Genomic DNA, 9,759 nt, shown 5'->3' on the forward strand with positions numbered 1-9,759 from the left:
GAATGTGTGTGTAGTTGTGCTGTGTGAATGTGTGTGTAGTAGAGTGCCGTGTGAATGTGTGTGTGTAGTAGAGTGCTTTATTAATGTTTGTAGTAGAGTGCTGTATGAATGTGTGTGTGTAGTAGAGTGCTTTATTAATTCAATTCAATTCAATTCAGTTTATTTATATAGCACCAAATCACAACAAAGTTGTCTCAGGGCACTTTACAGAAACATTCACATACATAAAAGCATAAAACATATTTGATTAAACACAGGATGACAATCAGTTAGTTCACCTTTTTGCTGCTGATTAGTGTTCCTCTTCCCCATCATCTGCAGCTTCACTGAGCTCCTCTCTTGGAGTTCCATCCATTTCATATAGTTTGCCTTAAAAAGGTCAAATCAGAACACAGATCAGTATTACTATTGTAAAAGTGATAACACTAGAAACTTTAAACAGTTTATTTCACAATAACCCAGATGTGCACTCTGTCTAAACTCGGACTACAAAGTATAAACCTGACCTAAACTAGCTTGACCCAGTTCTACAAACTAAACATGAACTAAACATGAGTACGCCCGAACAAAATCATGGCAAAAATTTAAGGCACAACACCAACAAACCTAATGTAGACACTCACCAGAATGGAAATGTCTGGAACAAACTAGCAGGGTATAAAAGGTTAAATCAGGACGTCTCACCGCTGATGTCCAAGCCATTCGTCTCCTTTTTGTTTTGCCCCTCGTGTTGTTTCCAGGTGAAAAAACAAGGAAACTAAAGTAAATTTTCAATCTTTTTTACCATTCTGGTCATGTGACCGGACATTGCATCCAATAACGCAACAAGTTCGAACCATTGCTAAATTGTTTTAACCTACGTAGATTTAACAAATTCAGTGACAAAGGTATGTTTTAGACAATTATGATTAAGGACAGCCAAGATAGTGATCGTATCCCATCGGCCACTGTGCCGCGGACAGGGACGTCACGTTCTAAAGCTCTATACTGACCGAGGGTGGGGTCCACACAGCAGGTGGGCGTAAAGTTTTTAGTGCTGTGCGCGTGGGTAAGCCCATTAGCGATAGCCTTAAAGGGCTACGCCTATACTCATAGAATCTGGGGTTACAATATGTAACCATTGTTTTTATTTCTTGACATCACAGGGTGATATGATTTAGTATTTCAAGGTTCAAGGTTCTTTATTGTCATTCGCATGGCATGTAGTACATGAGGTGGAACGAAATTGTGTACACAGGGTTCCAGTTACATCCAACAAAAGTATATATTGTAAGGAAAAACAGTAGTAAGATCTAAGATATGAACTAAAAAATATGCTAAACTAAGAATACACAAAGCACTATTTTTTTTTCACTTACCCTTTATTTATACAGGTAGTTTCAATGAGTCACAATAATTCATTTTCAAAAGTGACCTGTTTTAGGGAGCAGATGGTGGGGGTTAAGGGCATTGCTCAGGGACCTAGAGTGGGGCAAATAATGGTGGAGGCAGGTGTGGGTGTTTCACCTTTTCAGATACAGATAGTCTTTATTGTCATTAGCACCACATGTGGTACATGTGGTGGAGCGAAATTATGTATGCAGGGTCCCAGTTGCATTCAACAATAAAATGTAAAAGAAAAACAGTAATAAGATCTAAAATATGAACTAAGACTATGAACTAAGAAAAACAAACTGAATATTCACTAAGCACTAATAGGATAAAAACAAAAACAATACGCCGAACAGCAGCACGAACATTAGTCTGTGTGAACAGATGAGTAATGACCACATCAAAATGAAACGGATCAGCAGCAACATGATGTGATTTTTTTCACAGTGATTATTCTGGTTAGAGATTCATGAGTCTAACAGCCTCAGTGTAGAAGCTGTTCCTCAGTCTAGTGGTTCTACACGTAATGCTCCTTAACCTCCTGCCTGAGGAGAGGGGGACAAAAAGTTTGTGTGCTGGGTGAGTGTGGTCCTTCATGATGCAGGTGGCCCTCTTCCTGCATCTGGAGGTGTAGATGTCAGTGATGGTGGGGAGGCTGACTCCAACACCTTCTGTGCAGCCTTCACCACTCGCTGCAAAGCTTTTCTTTCTGCAGCTGTGCAGCCTCTATGCCACACGTTGATGCTGGAGCACAGGATGCTCTCCACTGCATACCTGTAGAAGGAGGTGAGGACTGAGCTTCCCAGACCAGGTCGCCTCAGCCGTCTGAGGAAGTAGAGTCTCTGATGAGCTTTCTTGATCAGGCTGGTGGTGTTGTTGCTCCAGCTGAGGTTGTCATTCATGTGTACACCCAAGTACTTGTAGCTGGAGACCACTTCCACCACAGATCCTCTTATGTTCAGGGGGGTGTAGGTGTATTTGTTCCTTCTGAAGCCCGCGATCATCTCCTTTGTCTTCTTCACATTGATGTGAAGGTTAATGTCCTTGCACCAGCTCTCCAGGTGTTCCACCTCTTGCCTGTAGCTGGACTCATCATTGTTTGTGATGCATCCCACCACCACTGTATCATCTGCATGAATTTCCACCCACATTTTGATGTAGACTGTACCGAAAGTTGAACCTGTGACTTTCCAATTACAGGCCCATCTTCTCTAACCTCTGAGCTACCACTCCCCTAATTTCTTAATACTAAGAAATACACTAAACTAAGAATACACTAAGCACTAATAGTACAAAAACAGTACACCGAACAGCAGCAGCACGAACATGAGTCTGTGTGAACAGATGAGTACAAATGAACACAGCAGCATGAAATAAATCAGCAGCATAGATAGTCAGCAGCACATATCACAATCAAATTGAATTAGTGATTTTCACTGTATGCTCTGGCTCTCACTCGAGGTGGCTGCTCCTGGCCTCCCTCCCCTGTTCTCCTTCCTCCTGCTTTGCCGTCTGTGTGTTTGAAGCACCTGGTACACATCTCCTGAACACAAATTAAGGTTATGGATTTGGTGAGCTGGACTTTCAACACAATTGACACAATATTTTCAACAAAACGACAGGGTCCTGGAGAACCAACTGGTCACGCTGTGGGGTATGTCATTCAATTCAATTAAATTCAAAAATACTTTATTAATCCCAAAGGGAAATTATTTGTTGCTGTAACTCGTTATCCTCATTTCGTTAAGAGATGTTATAGTCACTGATGGCTGTAGGCAGGAAGAATCTCTTGTAAAGGTCCATCCCACAGTGAATCCTAAGAAACTGGCTGCAGATGCCGTCCGATCCGTCCACCCAGACTTGGCTGGCCTCTCGGTTCCCCTCGGGCTGTAGGACCGTCTGAATGCCGGGCAGAACTCCTCCCAGAGCGATGGCCACTCTCCCAGCAGTCTGCTGAGCTCCTCATTGCTGCGGACAGCCAACTGTAGGTGCCAAGGGATGATCCCGTTCTTCCGCTGTCATGAGCCGTTTCCTGTTAGTTCCATGATCTCAGTGGTCAGGTACTCGAGCACAGCTGGCAGGTAGATGAGAATGCGTCCACAAAACATCCTTTTCAACTCATTTGAGATTTGGGGCTGCAGTTGAGATATTATTTGAGCTTTTGAGATGTTAATCGGCTGTTGTTGGTTGTACAAAACTGCCTTGTTGCCATGGTTACGCATCATAACAAATGTCCACAACTAAAAAAGTTTCAGTAAAAATCCTTCCAGCTGCACAGCATCTGATACAAGAGGAAGCAATCATCCAAAAAATGTGATTTACATCCAGAAAAGAGGAATTAAAGTTTCCACAAGCAAAATCTCAGAATGAAAGTAACAGAGCTGCTCCAACATGCAGCCACCATGAGCGGCGCAATTCTAGAACGTGGCTCATGGATCCATGGGGAGTTTGGCAGCTGATGTGCCTCTCAGTCCTGTCTCAGGAAGACGAAGACGTTTATATATTTGGATTTATGATAGCACGGGCTCTGCTTTTTGGCATTAGTGGGGCTTTGTTTTACCAACTTTTGAAGAAGACTTCAGTAGCAGTTTCGGCCATGGCAAAGCTTCCGAGTCAGTATAAAGGTTTGGTTCGTGCTGTGAAGACTCAATCAGCTGATTTACGAGCTCAACCATAAGATGGAGGCAATTTGTGAGAATTGCAGGCCACCTGCGTCTTCTGGGACTTGTCAGCATGTTGGATCAACCTAGAAGGAGGCTCATAACTTGGATCAGTGGAATGGATACCCATAAATCTGGCCATTTTGAACCAGAAAGTTCCTGCAGGACTCAAGGCTGATGAGGAAAAACTGTCTGCCTCCAGAAAATCAACAATTGTGGCTTATCTGAATCTGACTCCCCCGTTTGGCCTCGGATAGGAGCAGACTATCAAATTTCTCCTGGGTCATGGGTAACTAGTGAAAAAAAGCTTTGCCTATCGCAACCACAACCCTGCTCCAAGAACTTCTGTGCAGGATTATCAGAACTGCCAGCTGAACAACATCATCAGAACTGTGGCCTAACTGAAAAACGCTTATGGACAAATCTCAATGTATTGATGTCAAATGCATATGTAATTATGTTTTTAAATGTGCTTGCTGGTAAATTTTTGACGTCACAAATAATGTCCTGATAGGACAAGATGTGAAGAGATCTTTTTTTTTTTTTTTGTAATACCACTATCTATACTCATGGTTCTTCCCTTTTTCTATCTAAAAGTATTCTGATAAAGAATAGGGGCCACACTTTTCAGTAGCAGCAACATGCACTCCACCCATCTTTCGGACAACTGTACGAACATAATTTCACTGTATTCCGGTTAGGGTTGGGCATCGTTTGAATTTGGGCGATTCTAGTTCCGATTCCGATTGTTCGTTTCAATTCAGGTTCCTATCGAGTCCCGATTCCAATTCTTTTTAGAGGCGGGGTTAAAAAAAGACATGTTAGTTCAATTAATTTCAATTTATTTATACTGTATAGCGCCAAGTCACAACAGAAGTCATCTCAGGACACTGAACAGGAACAATCATATATAAAAATAAAAAGTTAACAGAAACTTTCATATAAAAAGAATAAGTTAACAGAAACTTGAATATAAAAATAATAGGTTAACACTATTGATCTGAGGAGCAGACTGCTTTGAATTTAACTCCATCATGATATAAATGAGCTAGCTAGCCAGAGTTCTTACTGGATGAAATAATTTGAACTTCTATTTGAATTTCAATTCTATGAACTTTTAATTTTGGAAAATAAAAAAATACAGCTCCCTCATGAGCTGTATGCCATAATAATCAGTATTAAAACAATTTAAGACCTGAAATATTTCAGTTGGTGTGCAACGAATCTGAAATATATGAAAGTTTCATTTTTATCATTACATTATGGAAAATAATGACCTTTATCACAATATGCTAATTTTTGAGAAGGACCTGTATATGCACATTAAAAGGGAGAAAAAGCCACAGGCAAAGCAGAATGTTCAAAACAGAAACAAGATCATCCATTTTGGTTTTGTGTTATTTTGCAGCTCTTCTTCTTCTAATACGTGTTAGTGGTGGTTAGGTAAGAGCTTAATGTAACACTAGCACCACCAGCTGGTAAGGTGCGTTGATATTAATGATCCGCCCACTAAAGGGGAACTATCCGCCCACTAAAGGGGAACTATGGGCACTGTGGAGACAGAAAAAAACCGGTCCCAAAGGAACCGGCCTAAATAAGGCCCAATAGGGTCATACAAGAACCGGACCTGTGGATAAGGGGCTATAGTTTATAGTTTTATTTACCTGATGGAGCCTGAGAAGGAGGCAGCAAAAATAGTCAGAAGGAGAGCTTCAAAGACGGTCTGCTCATTTACTTCTGAGGGTCGGTCGGACCCGGAGGAAGAGGCAGCGAAAATAGTCCGGCATAGCGCTTCAAAGACGGGCCACACTTTTACTTCTACACCCTCCTTTGCAAGATATAAAATTATTGCAAGTGCTGCACTGAGCTGACTGGTCATTTTATTAAAGTTAAGCCACGCTTTCGACCGCGGCTGCTCACTCTCCATGTATGCGAACACTTCCGGTGGATTATTCTTCGTTGGTTTTCAGCGGGCGGCTTCTTCGTTGGTGTTCAGCGGGTGGCTTCTACTTCCAGTTGGTGAACTAGGCATCAAAAGAAGGAATCAAAATCTAAAAAAGTTAAATCTGGTCCTCTGGACATTCAAAAAAAACAAAAAAACAAAGCAAAACAAAAAAAAATGTAGAAACATTTCGTCTCTCATCCGAGAGACTTCCTCAGTCTGAGGTGCTGTATTCAGCTCAGTCTCTTAAATAGCACCTTCCCAGAGTGGATCAACCAGTTTTGCTGCTGACAACCAAAACCAGCTGATCACATGCTCAAGAAGGACCATCAGCCTAACAATGGATCATTAGCACCTGATGGCTGTTTACTGTTCACAGAGGGCTGAGTGATACTAGCAATCACAGCATTGTAAGAGGGGGACAATTGAACACGTAGGCCTCCACCCCCGTTTAACGATGGACGGTTTCTTTTCACAAAGATGGCCTCCTTTACTCCTCTCTCAAACCATCGTTCCTCTCTATCCAGGATGTGCACATCTTCATCCCTGAAAGAGTGACCGCTGGCCTGGAGATGAGTGTAGACCACAGAGTCCTGGCCTGATGATGTTGATCTTCTGTGCTGGGCCATCCTTTTGGCCAGTGGCTGTTTAGTTTCCCCGATGTAAGACTGATCACAGCCCTCCTGACACTGAACAGCATACACAACATTACTCTGTTTGTGCCGGGGGACTGGATCTTTGGGATGAACCAGTCTTTGCCGTAATGTATTTTGGGGTTTAAAAGCCACTGGGATGTTATGTTTAGAAAATAAACGTCTCAGTTTCTCTGATACTCCCTCAACATATGGAATGACCACGGGTCTGGGTTCCTCCTTTTCACCTGTTGGCTGACTGGAGTCCTGTTTGGGTTTCTTCTCTGCTTTTAGGAAGGCCCAGTTAGGATATCCACATTGCTCTAGAGCATATGTGTCAAACTCGAGGCCCGGGGGCCAAATGTGGCCCTCCTTAACATCTTATCTGGCCCCCAAGATGTTATTTAAATGTAAAATACTTTTATCACTTAATTTTTTTCAGTAATCTTTGATTATGATGTCAAAAATGCAACAGAAAACAGAAAATGAGACCAATCAAACTCTTATTGAGGAACTTGCAATCAAGAAAAGATGTTGGGTATCTAACTTGAGTTAATGTAGATTCTGAAGCCGGCCCTTGGTTTGAAGAAGGTTTTAATTTTGGCCCCCTTTTGTAAGTGGGTTTGACACCCCTGCTCTAGAGCCTGTCTTGTGTGGGATTTCTCCTTCTGCCTGGCTCCTGAGCTAGTGGGGACGCTGTCTGCTCTGTGATACAGAGTCCTGATGACTCCTAACTTGTGCTCCAAAGGGTGATGGGAGTCAAACTGCAAATACTGGTCTGTGTGGGTAGGAATCAAAGAATCAAAAATAAATATTTCGAACGATTACGGGAAAACTGGACAGTTAGTCCTGGTTCCAGTCACTTCTCGATCCTCGATGCCCAACCCTAATTCCGGTACAATGATAATAAAGCTTATTCTTATTAGGTGTGTTTGTTCCGTTTGAAGTCTACAACAATTTCCTTCATCTTCACATTTATGTGAAGGTTGTTCTTCCTGCACCAGCTCACCAGGTGTTCCACCTCCTGCCTGTAGCTGGACTCATCGTTGTTTGTGAAGCATTCAACCATTGCTGTATCATCTGCAAACTTTACAATATGACAGCCTGGATGGGTATGTGCACAGTCATACATGAGCAGAGTGCACAGGAGGGGGCTCAGTACACAGCCTTGTGGGAAGCCAGTGCTGAGGGTTATGGTGGAGGAGAATTTGTGGATCCTCACAGACTGCAGTCTATTTGTTAAAAAATCCAGGACCCAGTTGCATATAGAGGGGCTTACCTAGTGTGAGTAGTTTGTCCATCAGGGTCTGGGGAATCATGGTATTGAATGAATATGTGAAGTTCACAAAGAGCACAAGATACAACAGTTTATTTACCAGCCCTTGATATTGGTCTTGAGAAACTGACATTTGTTTTGATTTGCTTTATTTGCTTCATCAACAACCGGAAACTGTCATTTTAAAATTTTTAAAAAGCTTTATTTTTTAATTTTTACTTATATTTGGGTTATAAAATGTAAGGGTTGATTTGTGTTTACTTGGTTGAAATGTGGGCAGCACAGTGGCACAACTGGTAGAGATGCTGCCTCTCAGCGAGAAGGTCGCTGGTTAAAATCCCGTTCCGGGGGCCTTTCTGCGTGGAGTTTGCATGTTTACTCTGGGCATGTGTGGGTTTTCTCCGGGTACTCGGGTTTCCTCCCACAGACCAAAAACATGCATGTTAGGCTGATTGGTAACTCTAAATTTTCTAAATTGTAGGTGTGAGTGAGAGAGTGAATGGTTGTTTGTCTCGTTTGTCTCTCTGTGTCCCTGTTATGGACTTGTGACCTGTCCAGAGTGTACCCCACCCCTCGCACTGTGATTGCTGGATATGGGCACCGGCAACCCCCGTGAGCCAAAAAATGGAAGAAGCGGGTAAAACGTAATGAATGGATGGATGGATGGTTGAAATGCAACATTCCTGTCTAATTATATTTTTTATAAAATTACCTGAAGGGACCTCTTTGTATGTGAACTAAATTGTTGTTTAATCACTTGTTCAATTTGGATATGCTCTATTGACCAGTCTCAGTGTTTGTGATTGTTGTGAATGAGGCCAGCCACCCCTCATCGATGCTTCAGTAATTAGACAGAGCCATTCATTCAGAAACAAAAGCGTGCTGGCTCCAGTGCTGTGCAAGATGCTCATTGACCTTTTCCCAACTGTTTCCAGGGATGAGTGAAACATCCTAGGTGGGCTGGGACTACAGACGTTGATTGATTGAACTGGACCAGGACTTTAGAGTAACCAGACTACTTGTCCTGAGTGGTGCAAAATATGACAGTTGTTTTCCGTTATACCAAACCATGCAATAATAATAATAATAATAATAATAATAATAATTATATATATATATATATATATATATATATATATATATATATGTGTGTGTGTGTGTGTGTGTGTGTGTGTTGTTACAACAGGTTTCTAAAGAAGAAATGTCAGACAGCTGTTAAATTTAATCCATCCATCCATCCATCCAAGTAGAGATTGGTTTGTAGAAGTAATGGATCAAAGACAGAAACCCTGGCAACTCTCTACAGCTCCCCTTGGTGGTGGTGGTGGTGGGGGTCCAAGGTGTTCCTAAAGCCCCCAGTATATTCCCGCGTGTGTCAGTCCACGGAGGTCCATGCGTACCGGATTAGAGTTGAAGTGGACACCCGCAGGGCATGTTCACGCAAAACTCAATTTTTACAACCGCGTACTCGGTGTTGCAGAATAAACTGCACGGCGACAAACTGTTTTGTATGCGACACCAATGTATTCAATTCCTCTTCTTCATCCCTGATCTGGCCTTTTCTTTTGTTTTTTTGTCAAAAGGCAAATGATCTCTTCCTCCTCTGTTGATGCCATGACTGAAATGGTGAGAAATTAAGGAATTTGTCACGAGCGAATTAAAATCAGGTCCAGCATAGCTGCGGGAAGGTCTGGAGATTTCGAGGTGGGCTGCTCTCATGTGTGGGCTGCAGGGCCAGCGCTCAGTGTTTTATTTTTTAGAACTTGTTATTAACAACATATAAACACACATCACCACTGCGGCTGGGGCTGCAGCTTTCGTTTTTTTGTGGATTTTTTTTGACCTGTCAATCAATCCTGTAGGCGTGTCAGCAAATGA

Source organism: Nematolebias whitei, chromosome 10 (assembly GCF_014905685.2).
Source record: "Nematolebias whitei isolate Nwh7 chromosome 10, NemWhi1, whole genome shotgun sequence".
NCBI lineage: Eukaryota > Metazoa > Chordata > Actinopteri > Cyprinodontiformes > Rivulidae > Nematolebias > Nematolebias whitei.